Consider the following 17396-nt stretch of genomic DNA (forward strand, 5'->3'; position numbering starts at 1 on the left):
TCCCAAATGGCATGCCCCCTCCCCATCTAGAGCAATAGAGCACAGGGATGGCTCAGTTGTTTACTGGTCACCTATCAGAGATGGCTCTGTGGATTTAAAATGACTGATTGGTATTCAGGCTTTTAACCCAGTTCTAAAACATGTAGGGTTTACAGGAAACTGGGATCCCAGAAGGAACTGGTTAATTTCCTCAAATTCAAGAATTTAGTAGGGAGTGGCTGCACCTCCCTTTAGTAGGGGGTGGGCTGCATTCCATGCTTCTTGAGGAAATTCCTCCTTTGTCCAAAGTCCTAGTTCATTGTCTATTCTTATATTTTACCTGTGTGGCTGGTCATCCCATACTATTTTAGGCCTTTCCACTAGCTAGCTGCCCTACTCATAAGCTAACTAAACTATTTTCTACAATTTCATTTAATCTTTGGTTTAACTTACCATTGTTGGTCATACCCACTTTCTAAATACTACTCTGTACAGATTTTCTTGTTGCCCAGCTAAGCCACCTTGGCCTCCTTGGCTGGCTTGCCAAGCAAAGAAGACAGAGAATGAGCAGAACATTTTGCTTCTTCAGGATGATTTATCTCATTCACCTTATATATTATTATTGCTCTCACTAGAGGATGATGAAATAATCCAGAACCAAGCCCTAAAGCATTCTAAAATGGAAGGTCAGTTAGATGTCTAAGAACCAAGAAGAGAACCTGAGAAGTAATAGCCAGAGAGGTAGGAGGAAAACTCCACAGAGCAGAGAGCAGGGAGTGTATTTTAGGAATAGGGAAATGTACATCATAATAACATGATTGAAAAGTCAGCTAAGATGAGGTTGGATAAATACAGAATTAATAATTTGGAGCTTGTTTTTGGTAGTTGTGAAAGCAACATCAGTGCAGTAATGGGAACAAAAATGGGGCAGGGGAGGGAATGAGTGGAAGATAAGAATATAAAAATTTCTTTTGAAAATATTTCCAATGAATTGAAGCCAAGAAATGAAGTGACAATTGGCGGGGGATACTGGGTCTGTATTAGTTTAGGCTGCTATAATGGAATACCATAGATAGGGTGGCTTAAACCTTGGGCATTTATTTCTCACAGATTTGGAGTCTGGAAGGCCAAGATCAAGATGTCAGCAGATCTGGCATCTGGAAAAGACACTCTTCCTGGTTTCCCAATACTGTCTTCTCACGGTATCCTCATATGGTGGAGAGAGGGATTTAAGGTTCTTTTGTTACAGTAATATCGCATCCTAGGGTTGCCTTTCATTCACTAATTACCTTTGAAACTTCTAGCTTTTAATAGCATTGGAGTGACACTCAGGCTTTTGGGGGAACACAGACATGCAGCTGATTACAGATCAAAGAAGTGCTTTAATGTGAGCAAAACTGGACCCTGCTGTATACTAATGGGAAAGATCCAAAAAAGAGAAATAAATTCTAGTCTCGTAAAAAGGGTATGAAATCCTAGAAAAGATGAAAGGATGGATTTCATAACCCTAGTCTAAAGATTAGTCCTTGATAGGATGAGGACACTCCTTCAAATATAGTAGGAAAGAAGAGTGGAAGTGATGAACATTGTAATTTGTGGGATGGGATAAACAGGAATCTAATTATTCTTAAAACTTGGAAATTTTCGAATAGTTAGAAGGAAAAACTTGCCATCATTCAAAATTGGGTACAGATATACTGTCAGAAGCCCTGAGGTACACGGCTGCACATGCCTTGGGAGAGATATTTTCTATAATATATAAAAGTAGAAAATGAATTACATGAGTGTGTGTGTGTATGTGTGTGTATGAGAGGTAGGTGGTAGGGAGAAAAAGGATGAGACACATTGGTTATGACTGGCTTAAATATACAGGTTGTCATTACTTTAAAATGTTTACTGCTTGCCATCTGATTTGAAAGACACCTATTTCAATGAAAGATAACAATTTAGAGGCAATAGGAATAAACAGCTTAGGATTCAGTAAAGTCATTTCCTTAACTTACAAATCAAGGTGGTGATAATGGTGATACCATGTTGATTGACGGACAGCTTCCCTCTCACAGAAGAGCAAAGCTGGCAACTGCCTGTGGGTGGGCCTAAAGAAAGATGTGTTCTGCCTCCCCTTGTAAGAATTTCAGTTTAGAAACCTGAAATACTGTTTGGTAAGTTTGTGAATAGGCAATTTTACTACAAATTCACCACTGTCACAACATGGGGTGCTCTTGCTTTGAGAAGAAATTAAAAATACCAGTGCCCATGAACTCTGGTGGTTAAACAAAGTATCAGCAGCATCCGGCTACAAATATTTATTTAGGCTCTTTGTTTTCCCTTTAAATAGAAACAGCTATTACTTAAATTTTCCAAATACACGAGGTTTTTACTACCACTGGGGAGAAATCGAGCCAGTGTTTTGGTCGTCATGCACAGATTTGCGCTAAAGTATTTTTCCTAAAAGGTAACTGGATATTCATGTTACTATTGCTTTTCCTTAGAAACACAAGTCTCCAGATGATAATTACAGGCTTTGAGCAGAGGAAAGAGTAGTGAAGAAATCCAGAGCTCTGTAAACATTTCTGAAGAACGGTGTCAAATGTATGCAGAAGTTCAGGTATGGGGAAACTTTGGGTTTAACCTTCTTAAGATGATATTTGAAGCGTGTCTCCAAAACTAAGGTTTCATGAGGGATTTTCGCAATTTGTTTGTTTTTAAAGGAAGTTTTAGCCTGTCTGCTAGTGCAGATAATCTTCCCTCCCTAAATCAGCACTGTACTGTTTTGTTAAGTCCAGAGCCCTGCAGACTGAACAAAAGGTGTGAAGTTCTTCTCATCCATCTTAACGGGGTGTTAATGACTGCAGAGGCTGCCGGTGACCATGTAAATGTGAGCGCTATTAATCAACTAGGAAAAACACAAACACCCGGCTTGATCCCCTGAAATATAATTGCGAGGGAAAGTTAAGTCCAATTCTGTTTTTGAATGAAGACTTGTATGTTTAAAAAAATGAGCTGCCCCCAAGCCAGCCTGGCCGATTTTAAGTCAAACCTACAGGCAACAGCCTTCTAAGCTTTTACTGAGATTTTAAGCGCCAGTTTCTCTGATGAATTTGCAGTTTAGCTCTGCTCCATCCAGTAATTTTTACCAGTGGTGTAAATTTCTGATAGGCAGTCACTTGCCAAATTATATTTCCCTAAGAGGATGTTTAATGTATCATTTGATGTGCAAATGTATTTGTGTGCATGTGCTTGGGTGTGAGTGCTCCTCAAGGATACTTAATTCAAGGTTTAAAATTATTTCCTGCATCTACAATTTGCTCACTGTGATTCTTCTTGCATTGTGCTTGTCGTGTTTGAAATTGTTTTTCTTGTTTTTCTTTTGAGGTGGGGGAGTCATGGGTTTATCATGGCAAAATTGGAAAAGTTTCTGGAAAACTAAATAAAAGATCTTTTTATTTTGTGGGGTGGGCTAATGGAAGCTATTTTGCAGGGTGGGCTAGTGGAAGAGTAGAAACATATTGATCTTACTTTGCGGAGAATGAGGAGCTTCTAGCTTCAGATGTTACTACTGTTAATGTATTGAATTAAAAGAAACAGCACAAGCAAATGGTGCTAGATTTCTGTAGAGCAATGTGCAGTCCAGCATGTCCTCTTAGCAGTCTCATTTGCACACTGTCTGCAGTCTGAGATTAGTAATCAAGGGGTAGTGTATTTATTTTTGCTTTTCTGTACATGGCCTTAAGGCCATGCCAAAGTGCCCGAGTGGCAAGCACTTTCTTGTCTCATGTTTTTGCCAGCGACATTGTGCTTCTCTAGCAATAACCACCACTGGGAACAGTGACCTGGCCTGGCCTGATCTGACCCTTCTTCGTGTACAAGATGCAAGTTTGGAGGGTATTTATCTCTATTACTGGACATATTGTTGATTTTCACTTTTTGATAGGAGCAGCCAAGCCACTTTTGGTTTCACCACTTCTTAAATTCCCCCCTTGTTTGTTGCCTACAGCAGAAAGCACTTGGAAAGTGCACAAAGGAAATAAAATACTTCAGTGGCCTCTGAAATTAAATAAAATACTTGTCTATGGGTTAGGTCTTTTCTTCCCCACTTTCCCAATGGAGAGAGGCAGAAAAGCTGTGGATTTTAATAAGGCTAACATTCTAGGTTTGGAAAAGGTCAAGTGACCACAAATGCCTGATAAAGTATTTGCTTTTTTCAGTATGATATTTGAATTTTAAAATATGGTATTTAAAGCAATTATTCTTCAGAAGTTCACTAACATCAAATGAGAGGTTCTAAGGCCTGAAATGCTCAGGGTTCCCTATGAGTTGTCACTGATGCTGTTGTCATTGAGGCCCAAGGGAGGGCTTGAAATGCAGTATGTTTAAGATATTGCCAGAACCTCACCCAAGACTTGGCAGATGGGGAGAGAAGAACCAGTGGAAAGGCAGTTTGAGGGGTCACATATCAATGTATGCATCAAGTACAGGTTATAGATTGTTGCTTTTCTGCTTCTATCCTCCACTGTGAAAGTTAGGAGCGCATCTTCAGAAAAATAATAAATGAACTGGGCACGGTCATGCACACTATGATCCCAACACTCTGGAAGGCTGATGGAGGAGGATCACAAATTCATGAACATCCTGGGCACTGTAGCAACTTAGGGAGGCCCTGTCTCAAAACATAAAATAATAAAAGAGCTAGGGACATAGCTCAGTGAGCAGGCCCTAAATTCAATCCCCGGTACCACACACACACACGTACACACATAGAACACACACAGGCAATGAAGGTTATGTTGCCTGCTTCTTCTCTTTCTCCTTCTATCCCTTTGCAGGTTATCAGTGAGCCTTTCCTTCCTCTTTTGAATTGAAGCATTCAAAAGTAATGTTATTCTGCTTCTTTTGGGTTGACTTTTTAAAATACTGACATTCCCACAGTTCTAAGGCTACCTGTGGGTGAAGTTAGCTGTTCAGGAAGAGTAGTAGGGAAAATGGATTGATTTAGTTTTTTTAACCTGAAGCCCTGGATTCGAGTACTTAGTTGGCTTTTATCCTGCTTCTGCAACTGCCTCCTTGTGGTCTTGGCTGCAATGCTATGCTTTTGTCTCAGTTTCCCTCTCTGTATAAAGGGAGGTAATTACTCTAGCTTGCACATTAGGTTTTAGCCTCAAACAACAAATAAATGATTACAAAGTACTTAAAATTACAAGACACCGTAGAAATCCTAAATGTCACAGTCTTATTTCCCTATAGGAAGTGATAAAGTAAAAGTGAGGTTTAATAGGCAAATTGAAACTCCTAGATGAAATGGGCTGGCAAAGTTCAAAGTCATTTTGTTATTATTAATAATAGGTGTTGTTCCTCTCCCTATCCGCCTCACCAGATCAGCGTACATTCCTCGGATTAAAGGGAATGTTCTCCTGCTAAGTAACTTTTATCTGCAGTGTTGAGACTTGGCTTATCCTGTTTTATGGAAACGAAGTTTTGAATGACTATAAACAACTCCCTTTTTCATAACCTCTTTTTTTTGTTTGGAAAAAAATAGGAGGCAAGTTGGCTCTTGGTTCGTCTTCCTAAGCCTGTGAAAATGTTTATGTGAAATTCCTTTACCAATTCTGTTTTTCTTCCTGAGACCAAACACTCCTTGCTTGTGGGTCCTTGCTGTTCACTCTGCAGTCTTTCTTAGACAAGTTTCTTTGACTATATGGGGAGATTCCAAATTTATTTTTTTTAAATTTATTTATATATCTAAAGTTGCAAATTGTATCAATGATTTTTATCAAAAAAATCCCCTTTTAAGTTAGAATAAATAAAAAGCATAAATATTTTACTTTAGAATACTTTTGCTTAGCTGGGCATGGTGGTTCTTGCCTATGATCCCAGCTATTTGGGGGCCGAGGCTGGGTGATCACAAGTTCAAGGCCAGTCTGACCTGGGTGACATAGTGAGAACCTGTCTCAAAGTAAAATTTTTTACTTTTTTTGGTTCTTTTTTCCAGTACCGGGAATCAAACTCATGACCTTGTGCTTGCCAGGCAGGTGCTGTGCCGCTGAGCTAAACCCCCAGCCCCTCAAAGTAAAATTTTTGAAGAGTCTGAGGGGTGGGGGTGTAGTTGAGCAGCAGAACTCTCAGTGTGAGGCCCATGGGTTAGATTTCCGGTAATAAAATTGTTTAGTTAAAAAATCCGCAAGAGCGCTGCATAGAAATTTGTCAGGTAGAGGGAACTCGGTATACATGACAAGGAGGATTCCGACCTGGCTGTGGGGAGGGGAAGGCACAGAGTCAGCATTTTCTTCAGAATGAGGATTTGTACATGGAAGTACGAGGCTTCTAATCACTCAAGTTCTGAGTCTTTTATACTGCCTCATAAAACCCATTTTAAATAAACCTCAGAAAATTTACTTGCACAGAAAATAAACAGGACCTCCTCAGGTAGTATCTAGTGGGTAGTTCGTTGCTCTTTTATTCCAAATACGTGTCAGGGTCTTCTCTGTCACACTGGACTTTGCTGGGATCAGGAACAAAAGCATATTTAAAATTTAATGAATAGACAAGCAATACAGTGACCATTTAGGTAAGCAGAGTTAAGTAACAGAAGAAGTGGTATTCCAAAACAGTGCATAATTAAGTATCACGTCAGCGTGGGAGGCAGGCAATGCTGTGGGCCTGGCCTGATCTATTGTAAACACTGAAAAAAGTATCGGGATGAAGTCACAGGAAATAGATGTCACTACGGGTTGGGATGGTTGCAAAATCTTAGTAATCACTGTAACACTGAGCTGACTTTTAGGAGTCAGTTTGGATAGTAGAAACAGGATAAAAAAGACAATCAAATTGGAAGAATAGGCAAAGTTATGAGGAGGATGATCTCTCTATGTTTGTGAAAAATGAATAAATCCTATACCAGCGCAGATGACAGGCAATGCTTTAATAAAATCACTACAATGTATAGGCTATTTATGGAATTGCACAGTTTCTAAGAACTGTACTTCATAATTTTCCTTTACTTACTACAACCTCAGAGCCTATGGAGTGAGCTGAAATGATTGTCTCTGGGGAACCTGAAGTTCTCTGCCTGGCGTTTCCAAGGGAGATGCAATGCTGAGACTCCTCTTCAAGGAAACAATAGCTGATAATATGTTGTGTTGGTGGTCCAGTAGGAGTTAAAGCCTTAAACTAAACGTGTTTCTTTACCCAAGTAGTTCTTTTAAGCCACTGTAAATTCAAGCAAGTGGGCACGAAGAAGCTGTGGTGACAATGTGAGAACTTTAAGGGGTTCCTTATCTTTGCTCCGGTCGCGCCTGCATTTTAAAGGATGTGGAGCACCTTCTTGCTGGCTCTGCATAAATGAAAGGATATTGGAGAGATTCCTGATAATTAGAATCAGAAGCTGGAGTGAAGAATGGTGTTGTCAGTGACCAGCTCAGTGTACCTGAGTGGAGTTCATTTTTATCAACTGCGCTTTATAATCTTGGTGACTGTTACAAACATCAACAGGCAAAAATGTTGCCTTGTTTTCTTTCATTGTTTTGCGTGAATGTAGCTGCCTCTTAATGAGTGCCTGTTACATTCCAGGCTTTGTGTATGTGGTTTCAGATATTATCTCTAATCCTTCCCCAAACCTCCAAAGTGGTTGCTGCAATTCTCCTCTTATAGGAGAAGAGAGGATGAGCAACTTTTTCATGGTTTCCAAGCCAGGATTCAAAGTCACTACTATGCCACTCTGAGACTTATCTGTGTAAAAATCCATTAAAAACATATTATTTCTCCTTTTGAATCTGAAGGGAGTGTTACCCAGAGTACTCAGAGTGTTTACCTGTTTTTGATACCTGTTATTTCATTAGCTCTTTGTACGTCTGGAGGCATTTTTCACACAACATAGAGGATACACTTCTGGCCAGCACGCTATACTTGCACATGCTAATGTTGTTGCATATGTGCAGATTTCATCACAAAGGAGCGTTAGAGCCTTGTGTGAAGAATCCTCACCCTTTTCCTTGCTGACTCGGCTTCCCGCAGTCTGCTATTCTGAGCAGAGGCTGCCAGAGCCCATGTGTGCCTGCAGATATGGGTCCTTAAAGCAGAAGTTGGCAACGCTTGAAGAATGGAAACGGCTGCAGATGTTGAGGGCTGGGGAGTTCAAAAGCAGCCTTGCTATGTGGAATCCCACATTTGAGACTCTCTTTCTTTTGGTTGGGAAACTAATAGCCCTCCAGTTTTGAGTTAAAACATTGTGCTTCTTTCAGCGGAAATATAAAAGAGCCTTTGCCTTTTCCGTTTAGGCTGAGGCAGCCCTACCCTTTGTGGCTCATCAACCTTGTGCTTCAGCCTTGGCCCCAGATTCACACCTCTTCCATGTGACTGGCACTGCTTGAAAGGGAGGATCACGGCCAAGATGTGATCTGGCTGAACAGAAGGGTGTGGTGCCAGTGGGAAGCCCCTCTCTCGTCTCCAACCCCCAGCACTTCATTAGACATAAGCCCTTTCTTTGGCTTCCAACGCTTCCATTATTAGTAGTATTTTTTTATTTTTTATATTTGGCCCTCCGTGCCACTCAATAGTACCTACATTGCTTCCTAAGTAACAGTCCTCAATACAAAAACAAACAGATTGTCTGTTTTCCACCTTTCCCTTCACCCAACTTCCTCTGCCTCCCAGAGAGAACTCATGTTCCAAGATCAATTGAGCAAAATTTAGCTGTATTGTACTTTCTAGACTCACTCGTTCCACTGAAGATTCATTTTCCTTAATTAGCTACTGGCCAGGTATATGTGCTGTCTTTGTGGAGCCTCATCCCCTGCACCCGTGTATGTGTGTGTGTGTGTGTGTGTGTGTGTGTGTGCATGCCAGACAAGTCAACCGATCAATCTCTCATCTCTGTGTCAGTGTGCTAACCACACCACCCACTCACTAATTTTTCTTTTGTGTATCAGTCTTTCATTTCTGTTTCTCACTTACCCTTCCAATGCTCACATGACTCGATGAATAATTCCTTTTGTCTTTCTTCTCAATCACCTTTTGTCCCAGCAATAAATTTGGATCCTGTAACTTGGCCCTTGAACAGGGGCCATGCTGGTGCCGGGAGAGAACTGTGGGACTCATAGTCTGGAGAGAAAAGAACCTTCTGGTTCAGCAACTTGTGGCTTTGAGTAAGTCTGTTTGCCTCTCTGAGCTTCAGTTCCCTCTTTTGAAAAAGGAGTGGGTGATTGATCATTACTAGCCACTATTCATTGAAGAAGTAGCTAATGAGGACCTACCTGGTGCATTCCTCAAGCTACATACATGCTGGAGACACAATGCTGAGAATAGAGTCATAGTTTCTGTCTTCTGGACCTCATAGTGTATGAGGGCATTAACGTTATTGAACAACTCCATAAATAAAGCTTATTAATCAACCATTATGAGTGCTGTGAGGGGAATACAGGGTGCCACAGGAACAGACAACATGTAACAGTAATCTAGTGGGAGCAGAGGAAAAAAAGTGTCTAGAAGGAAAATGTATGTGAGGCCTGGTGCAGAAGTTAGCTAAGCAGAGCTGAGGGGAAAGAAGGACATGCCAGGCAGAAGATATGGAAGTGGAAGTGGCCCAAAGCAGATGGAAATGAAAAGTAGGGGAAAAATGAATGAAGATCAGTAAGGCTGAGGGAGAGGACACCGGGCAAGGCCCTGAAGATGCGGCTGCAGGGGTACAAGGAGGCTAGGGCAGGTGACTTGTAAACCAATTTAAGAACTTTGAGTTGCATTCTAAGTACAATTAGAGGGGGGCTGGGGATTTAGCTCAGCAGCAAAGCACCTGCCTGGCAAGCGCAAGGTCATGAGTTTGATTCCTGATACCGGAAGAAAAGACAAAAGAAAAAAAAGTAAGTACAATTAGAGGAATTGAGAATGGTGAAATAGCATGAGATTTGCATTTTGAAAAGGTCATTCTGGCTCCTGAGGAGTGTTTAGGAGGGTGTAGACATAAAAATGGGTGTCCTTAGGATTCTAGACAAAGCAGAAGAGTATATACAGCTGAGAAGAAGTCATGAAGGGTGATGGAGAACAATAGACCGTCCTTCCAGGCTCATTTCTGATGCTTTTCCTTCTGACCCTATCCTTTCAATCCCAGGAAATGTGATTTGATTCTTCCTGCTCTATCCTGATCTCAACTGCAGGCAAAGCATATTGCTTACTTTGTTTTGGTTATTAATTGCTTCATTTCCCTCTCTGCTTGTTATAACAATTATCACGTGTGGGTTATTTTTTTAATTCTCTAAAAACCTGTCCTTATACATAATGGGTACATAGTGGCTCTTCAGGTAGGGTCTGTTATTTTCTTCATTGAATACTTGGTATGACATAGCCAAACCCAGAACAAAGCTGAGGGATTCCCTGAGTGGCCTGTAACCTCATTTTTTAAGTCATATGAGGTTTAATTGTTTCTTCCATCCTTAAGGAAACAAAGAAATGAAAAGTTTTTGTGGGAAGAGAGAGGAGAAAGAAAATTTCTTTTTTAAAAATCGTAATTTTCCCAGTATGGTGGTACATGTCTAAGTAGTTGGAATCTGAACTACTTGGGAGGTTGAGGCAGGAGGGTCACAAGTGCAACTTGGCAACGTAGCAAGACCTTGTCACAAAATAAAATTGTAAAAATCTGGGGTGTAGTTCAGTGCTTCCTGGGTTCCATCTCCACTACAAAAAAAAAAAAGAGCGTGTTTGGAATCTTACTCTTCCTTGTTTCACATTTTTCTGTACCCTGCCCACAGAATTCTCATGCACACACAGGTGCCTGGTTGTCTCATGTGTTGTGCAACAGTGGGAGAAAAATCTGAACTGCCAGGGTCATTGACTGAGGCAGATGAAAGCTCTCCAGGCACTGGTTTAGCACCTTTTACATGGGGACTACTTTCTCTTCTGAGATCTGCAAAGTTAGGGTTCCTGTCAGCCGTTGGTTCACTTTGTTCCCTCCTTTCCTCAGAAACAGAGTTACTTTGTTCAGCTCCTTTATGGCCCTTTGGTGAGAATAGTCCTTTCCTGTTTAGATCTACTACCTTTGGTGTCTGGTTGAAACTTGTGCAAATTGCTAATTTCTTTAAGAATTAGGAGTCCTATGCTGAATTCTCTTTCCATAAATTCCATTTTTGAGGTTTCCTTTCTTTTATACTCTAAAGCCTTAGAATAATTCTGTGATTTCAAAATAGTTCATTATGGAGTTTTTCCTTCTTTTCTGATACAGAGAGAGAGAGAGAAATGGAGACAGAGACAGAGAGACAGGGAGAGACAGAGACAGGAGAGGAGAGAGAGGAGAGAGAGGGGAGAGAGAGAGGAGAGAGAGGAGAGAGAGGAGAGAGAGGAGAGAAATTTTCACCTTCTTCAATTCCTTTCCTTTTTCCTCAGAGCTCACTTGTAACTCTCTGCTCTACAATCCCTTTATGGGTCTCTGTAATGGATGATAATGTGCTAAAAGCAATCTCTATTAGGCTCTGGGAAGTCTTCATTGTCTTCAATTAAACTCTTTACGATTCTTAAAACCCCCTAGACACATTTAAACATAGAAACCCAGACCTCTGTCTGGGATCACTCTTCATTCATATTTATTTTCTGGTGAGAGTAATATTTTTCTCTCGCTGCTAGTTTCTTAAACCAGAATTACGAAATGTACGAGCACTGGAAGTGACCTTAGAGACCATTCTAAATTCTTATCCACACTCTTGTTCTATTGTTGAGAAATCTAAGGGCCTGGTGAGTCAAGCATTTTGCCTTAAGTCACTTAGTTATTTAGCGCTAATGATTAGAATCTTTGTCTTTAAAGACCTGATTCTTTCATGCTTCTTAATTCTCTAATTCTTTGCCAAAAGTCACACAGCAAGACAAAGATGATACGTACTCACAAGTCCTTGAATCATTCATTCTATCAATCACTTCCCAATTATATATATATTTTTTTACTTTAAAGAGAGAGGGAGAAAAATACAGAATTTCAAAACAAGATGATAGAAAAATAACAATGGTTATTATATTGCATATTGTTATCTTCAAAGTGGTTGCTCAGATTACCAGATATAGGCATGCAAAATTGATCAAGCAATATAAGCACTAACTATTCTTTTCAATGAACTAATAGAAATCAATAGTATGATTATCTTAGCTATCTTGTGTGTGTGTGTGTGTGTATATATATATATATATATATATATATATATATATATATTTAACTTTCCCTTCCTCCTTTTCTCCTTTCCCCCATCCATGTTCTTTCTTTCTGAGCAGATTCTTTCCCTTTCACAATATCTAGTGTACCTTTTTGATCTTATTTATTCTTTCAGTTTCTTACATTAGGGAGACAACACGATGTTTACATCACTTCCCAGATATTGACTGAACAGTATATGCGAGACATTGTGCTGGAGGCTGATTAATATGCATAAAGAGGTTGAGTGAAATGCAAATCTAATATGATTAATTTCTGTTAATCATTTACACCTTTAAGTTGTTTCCTAAGAACTGAAGAAATAAAAACAAAATCATTAAGTCTATCAAGTATAGGACAATCGTTTTAGGGAGGACAACACTATCTATAATTATGCTGAGTTACAAATTTCTTGAGTTTTATGTGGGTGTTTTGCTATGTAAAGAAGCAAGTTAAACTTTAGTTTTTGTGACGTAAATATTGGGAATTAAGGCAATATTGGAACTCTTAGGATAACCATGTAGTTTATATAAAGTTTGGGAAATTTGGATTTAGAAAAAAATTGCTGAAATACTAATTCTCCCTGAAGACTGTGATCTGGTTATTCGTTTGTTTGTTTTACAAGTAGCTTGTTATTATAGCTTGAAAGAAATGGTCATCTGAGTATTGTCTGAAGTTGACTGACTTCATCAGAGCCAATCTAGAAAGAGAGGATTTTATCTCAGTAGTGTCTTTATTACCTGCTACCCTTTAGACTTAGCTTTCAGCGGTCATTGTAAATAGCAAGCCACTGAGATGATAACCAAGTCTGACAGTCATCACAAAGGTGGGAGTGACTATGCCAAAACCACAACCCACGGTCAAAAGGATCTTCATCCATCTGCAGATAAAAATCATGATGTGAGGGGCTGAGGATTTAGCTCAGTGGCACAGCGCCTGCCTGGCAAGCGCAAGGTCGTAAGTTCGATTCCTGGTACCGGAAAAAAAATAAAAAAAAAAAAAAGGGGGAAAAAAATACATCATGATGTGATGTTAAAAGTGGGTTGTGTCAGTAGTCAGAGGGCCTGAGTACTCTGACTAACACCAGCTCTTCAGGATAGTGTGACCTCCAGAGCGGCTGCCTCAGCCTGTGGCTACTCTGTCCTCACCTTGAAAGTATGAATACAAATTCCTGTCCTATCCAAAGCATAGTGTTGTTTTGAGTATCAAATGACATTGCTAATGCAAATCTTTGAGAAGCTTTGAGAACTTCAAGACCTAAGAATTTAAAGACCTTTCAAAATATAAGGCAATTTTATTCTAAAAATCTTTAATGGAAATATTTGCCTTGCAAACGTTACTCTTTCTTTCTTACGTGGATGTTGGGTTTCTCTGTGCATATTTTACTATGTCAAAAATATTTCTGTTAGCCTTCTTTTGAAACTAGTAGGAGACAGGCTCAATACTGGTGGGAGGTAGCAGGTCTTTCTTATCTCTTCAAATAGTGAGAATAGGGCTGAATTTTACTAGAGAATCTCAGTTTGATGGAAGTGATGAGACAGAAGCCACTGAATCACCAGCAAGCACCTGTCCTTGCAGAGTCCTAAGAACACTTTAGGGACAACACAGTAAGTTTTTGAGTCTATTTGCAATAATGTTGCTGAGTGATGGCTGAAAAAAATGATTTTTTTCTCCAATGCATAGGTTCTATTGTGTCATGGTATAAAGGAGTAACAATACTATTGCAATGTCTGACTGTAAAGAACATTCTTTTCCACATTCCTGTGACTCATTCAATAAGCACCCCTGGAAAGGGCATCAGCTTAGCCATTTAGAGAAGCAGCCCAATGTAGTTGGAAAAATAGGGGCCATGGAAGAATTATGTCATGTGGTGGTCAAACTCTTGGTTTAGGTGGTTAAAGCTGGAATGCTTCCTCTGTACTCTTTGACCTGTAAATATCAGAGGGTTGTCTGTTCTAGACAATGTAGCCCCAAACAGTGGAGATTCTGTCAGTTTGATCTCTTTGAAACACCCTCCCCAATTTCACCCTGGCCTGTTTCCCTGGGCATTCAGAATTGTGAAAGGAACAGAAATGAGAAGTAAGATTGGAGGTTGCCTGGGCTGGCAGGCGGCAGGTGGCAGTTACTTATCTCAATACATTTACTTGGCAACTGTTGAATTAATAAGAAAGATCTTTGCTTTCTTTTTTCTTTTTCTTTTTTTTTTGTTTTTGTTTTTGGTTTTTCTCAGGTACCGGGAACCGAACTCACGACCTTGCGCTTGCCAGGCAGGCGCTTTTGCCGCTGAGCTAAATCCCCAGCCCCCGATCTTTGCTTTCAATCAGCTTAGATTCTAGCTAGGGGCACAATGGTCACATAATACAGAAATTCCTATTAGGTACGATTCATGATAGGAATAGAAGTTTTATTGCAAAGGACTTTGTCTTAGAGACTTTTGTCATTGCGAAGACAAAACACCCAACACTCTCAACTTTTAAAGAAGAAAAGGTTTATTTTGGCCCATGGTTTGTAGATGTTTCAGTCCATAGTTGGCTGGTGTGGCAGAGGTTCATGGCACAGGAGAGCTGCTCATAGGATGGCAGGAGGGAAGCAGAGAGAGTGAAAAGAGAAACCAGGGGAGGGAGATATGCTTTGCCAGGACACAGCCTCAGTGACCCCTATCCTTTGACCAGAGTCCACCTCCAAACACCACATTTAGTTATAAACTCATCAGTAGACTAATCCACCAAAGATTATCATGCCCACATAATCCAGTCACCTCTCTAAAGCCCCACGTATGAGTGCATGAGGTTTGTGAGGGGACATCTAAACAGAAACTATCACTGCTACCCAGACCCCCAAAAGACTCCTTTTCAACCCTTTATGTAAAATGCAGTGGTCCCATCTCTAAGAGCTGCTAAACTCCTAACAGTTTCAGCTATGCAGAAAAATTCAAGATCAAAGTATTCTCTGAAACTTCAGGCAAACTCTTAGCTGCGAGCCCCTGTAAATACAAAAGGAAGTCAAACACTTCCAACATACAATGGTATGGGATAAACACTCCCATTCCCAAAGAAACAAATAGAGGGATAGAAAACAAGTGGTAAAGCAATGCCAAAACCCAGTAAGGCAAACATTAAATCTTGTAGTTCCATGTCCAACATCTAGGGAAAGATGTGGTAAGATGCGAACTCCAAAGGGATTGGGTAGCCCTGCACCTATGGCATTGCCAGTGGCTGCAGATCTCATGGCTTCTCTCTTGAGGCAGTTTTGTTCACTCCTTGAGGCTTTATCAGACATTCCACGTTTCTGTCTTCTCTGACTTTCTGGGGTTTCCACTGCACTTCTGGCTTCACATACTGCCTTCTCAGGGGCACACTGCCTGGCCTCCCAGGCCTTCTTCTGAAATCTGAATGGAAGCCTCCATGACTCTGAAACTCTTGCATTATGCATGCCCATAAAAGCAGCACCATGTGGATGATGCCAAGGTATCCAGGCTCCTCTTGAATGGTGGTGGCTCTGGCTTCTGAGTGCCTGAATGTTTAAGCACTGTGAATGGAATCTAGGGGCTCAATGTACCAGGCTGCCTTGAGTGAGGTGTCCTGGGGCTTTCATATCAAAGCAAAATCTTTCACTTTTGCAATTTTGAGATTGTAAAGGGTGGGGTCTCACAGATTTCTCACATCCCCCTAAGCCACTTTTCTTATTGTCCTTTTGTAAAATACTTGGCTCCTTTTCATTGCTAATCTTTTCAGCAATCAAGTTCTCCTCTGCTTTAACTTTGTAGGCCCCAACTTTACAAAAGCCTCCTTTCTGGTCAAACTAAAAACTTTTTAAATCATTCAGACATGCCATTTATTTCCTCTTGATTCTCAATGTAGACCAGGCTAAAAGCCCCCAACAGTATCCATACCACAGCCTGACTGTTGGGCTGCCTTGAAATTTCATGTACCAGACTACTTTTAATCTCAATCTTCCACAAAGTCTCAGGACATGAACAAAATGTAGACTTTTTTTGCCACAGCAAAACACATATTTCAACTAGATTTCAACTGCTGGTGGAGTCCTTGTCTCTGCCCGAAACCTTTTCTGACCTCTGACCAGAATCATAGGTTGGCTCATGAATTCTAGCCTGCATCTCTAAAGCTTTCCTGAGAATCAGTTCCTGACATCTAAAGCCATACGGCTGAGTACAGTCACAGTGATGACCCACTATTGGCACTAAAATCTGTCTTAATTACTTTTCTCTTTGCTGAGACACATTACCCACAATTCTTAAAGAAGAAGTAAAGAATTACTTTGGCTCACAGCTTGTAGGAATTTCAGTCCATAGTCAGCTGACTCTCAGACAGGGCAGCATGGCAGAGGGGCATTTCATGGCAGAGCTACTCACAGCCTAGCAGCATGGAAACAGAGAGTGAAGAGAGGAGCAGGGAGGGAGAGATGTGCTTCCAGACGATGACCTCAGTGACCTACCTCCTTTGACCAGGCTCTACCACCTAACATCATATTTAGCTATGAAGTCACCAGTAGACCAATCCACTGATGATTATCATGCCTCCCTGGTTCAATCACCTCTCTAAGTCCCTATTTATGGATGCATGAGGCTGTTAGGGACATCGACATATAAACCATAAAAGTCCAACATTAATAAACCGAGAATAATATGAATGAATAATATGTATATAACATTATTTTTAAACTACATGTAGGAGCTATTGTTATTCATATAATAAATATTAATTTAAAGTTACTAAATTCATTGTGTCTCTTAGTCATTTCACATTTTAGTTTTGTCTGTGTGATTATTTTCTTATATATTATTCTCCACTAGAGGGTAAGATGCATGAGTTTGTTTTTACATGACATTAAGTCTCTAGGTACTCAAAGAATGTTTGTTAGCTGTTGATTAAGTACATTTTGTCAACTAACAGATTGAATGGTTACAAATATACTACTTTTTGAAATTTCATACAGTTAAAAAGATGTTCTTTGAGTTGAGATTCTCTGCATGTAAGTCAATAGATGAAAGATAAACAAGAAAAAAGATGCATATTTGAAAGAGAAGGGCCCGAAGAGTTAGCGTTGACGGGTTGTAGATAACTAGCTGTGGAATGTCACTTCTGCCTTCATCTCTTATTGTCTTGCATTTCTTCATGGTGTTCACACTTCCAAGAGCTCTGACAAATCTTGCCTCATGTAAACTGAAAGATAACTCATGGGGTACATGGGTGAGAAGCAGTGCAGCATGGATACTGCCTGATTCTTATTTTAAGGC

General features: G+C 40.2%; 1 long non-coding RNA gene across 1 annotated transcript in view; it reads left to right on the plus strand.

The window, feature by feature from the left end:
• Positions 1 to 1096: 1096 nt before the first annotated feature.
• LOC102022290 overlaps positions 1097 to 17396 on the plus strand; it is a 102058-nt gene continuing 85758 nt past the window's right edge. Inside the window, exons 1-3 of the long non-coding RNA XR_260543.2 lie at positions 1097 to 1181; positions 1991 to 2141; positions 2472 to 2587. This is a non-coding gene — a long non-coding RNA (uncharacterized LOC102022290). The remainder of the gene's footprint in view (positions 1182 to 1990; positions 2142 to 2471; positions 2588 to 17396) is intronic.

This window comes from Chinchilla lanigera, unplaced genomic scaffold (genome assembly GCF_000276665.1).
Source record: "Chinchilla lanigera isolate Chin_1 unplaced genomic scaffold, ChiLan1.0 scaffold00017, whole genome shotgun sequence".
Taxonomy (NCBI): Eukaryota; Metazoa; Chordata; class Mammalia; order Rodentia; family Chinchillidae; genus Chinchilla; species Chinchilla lanigera.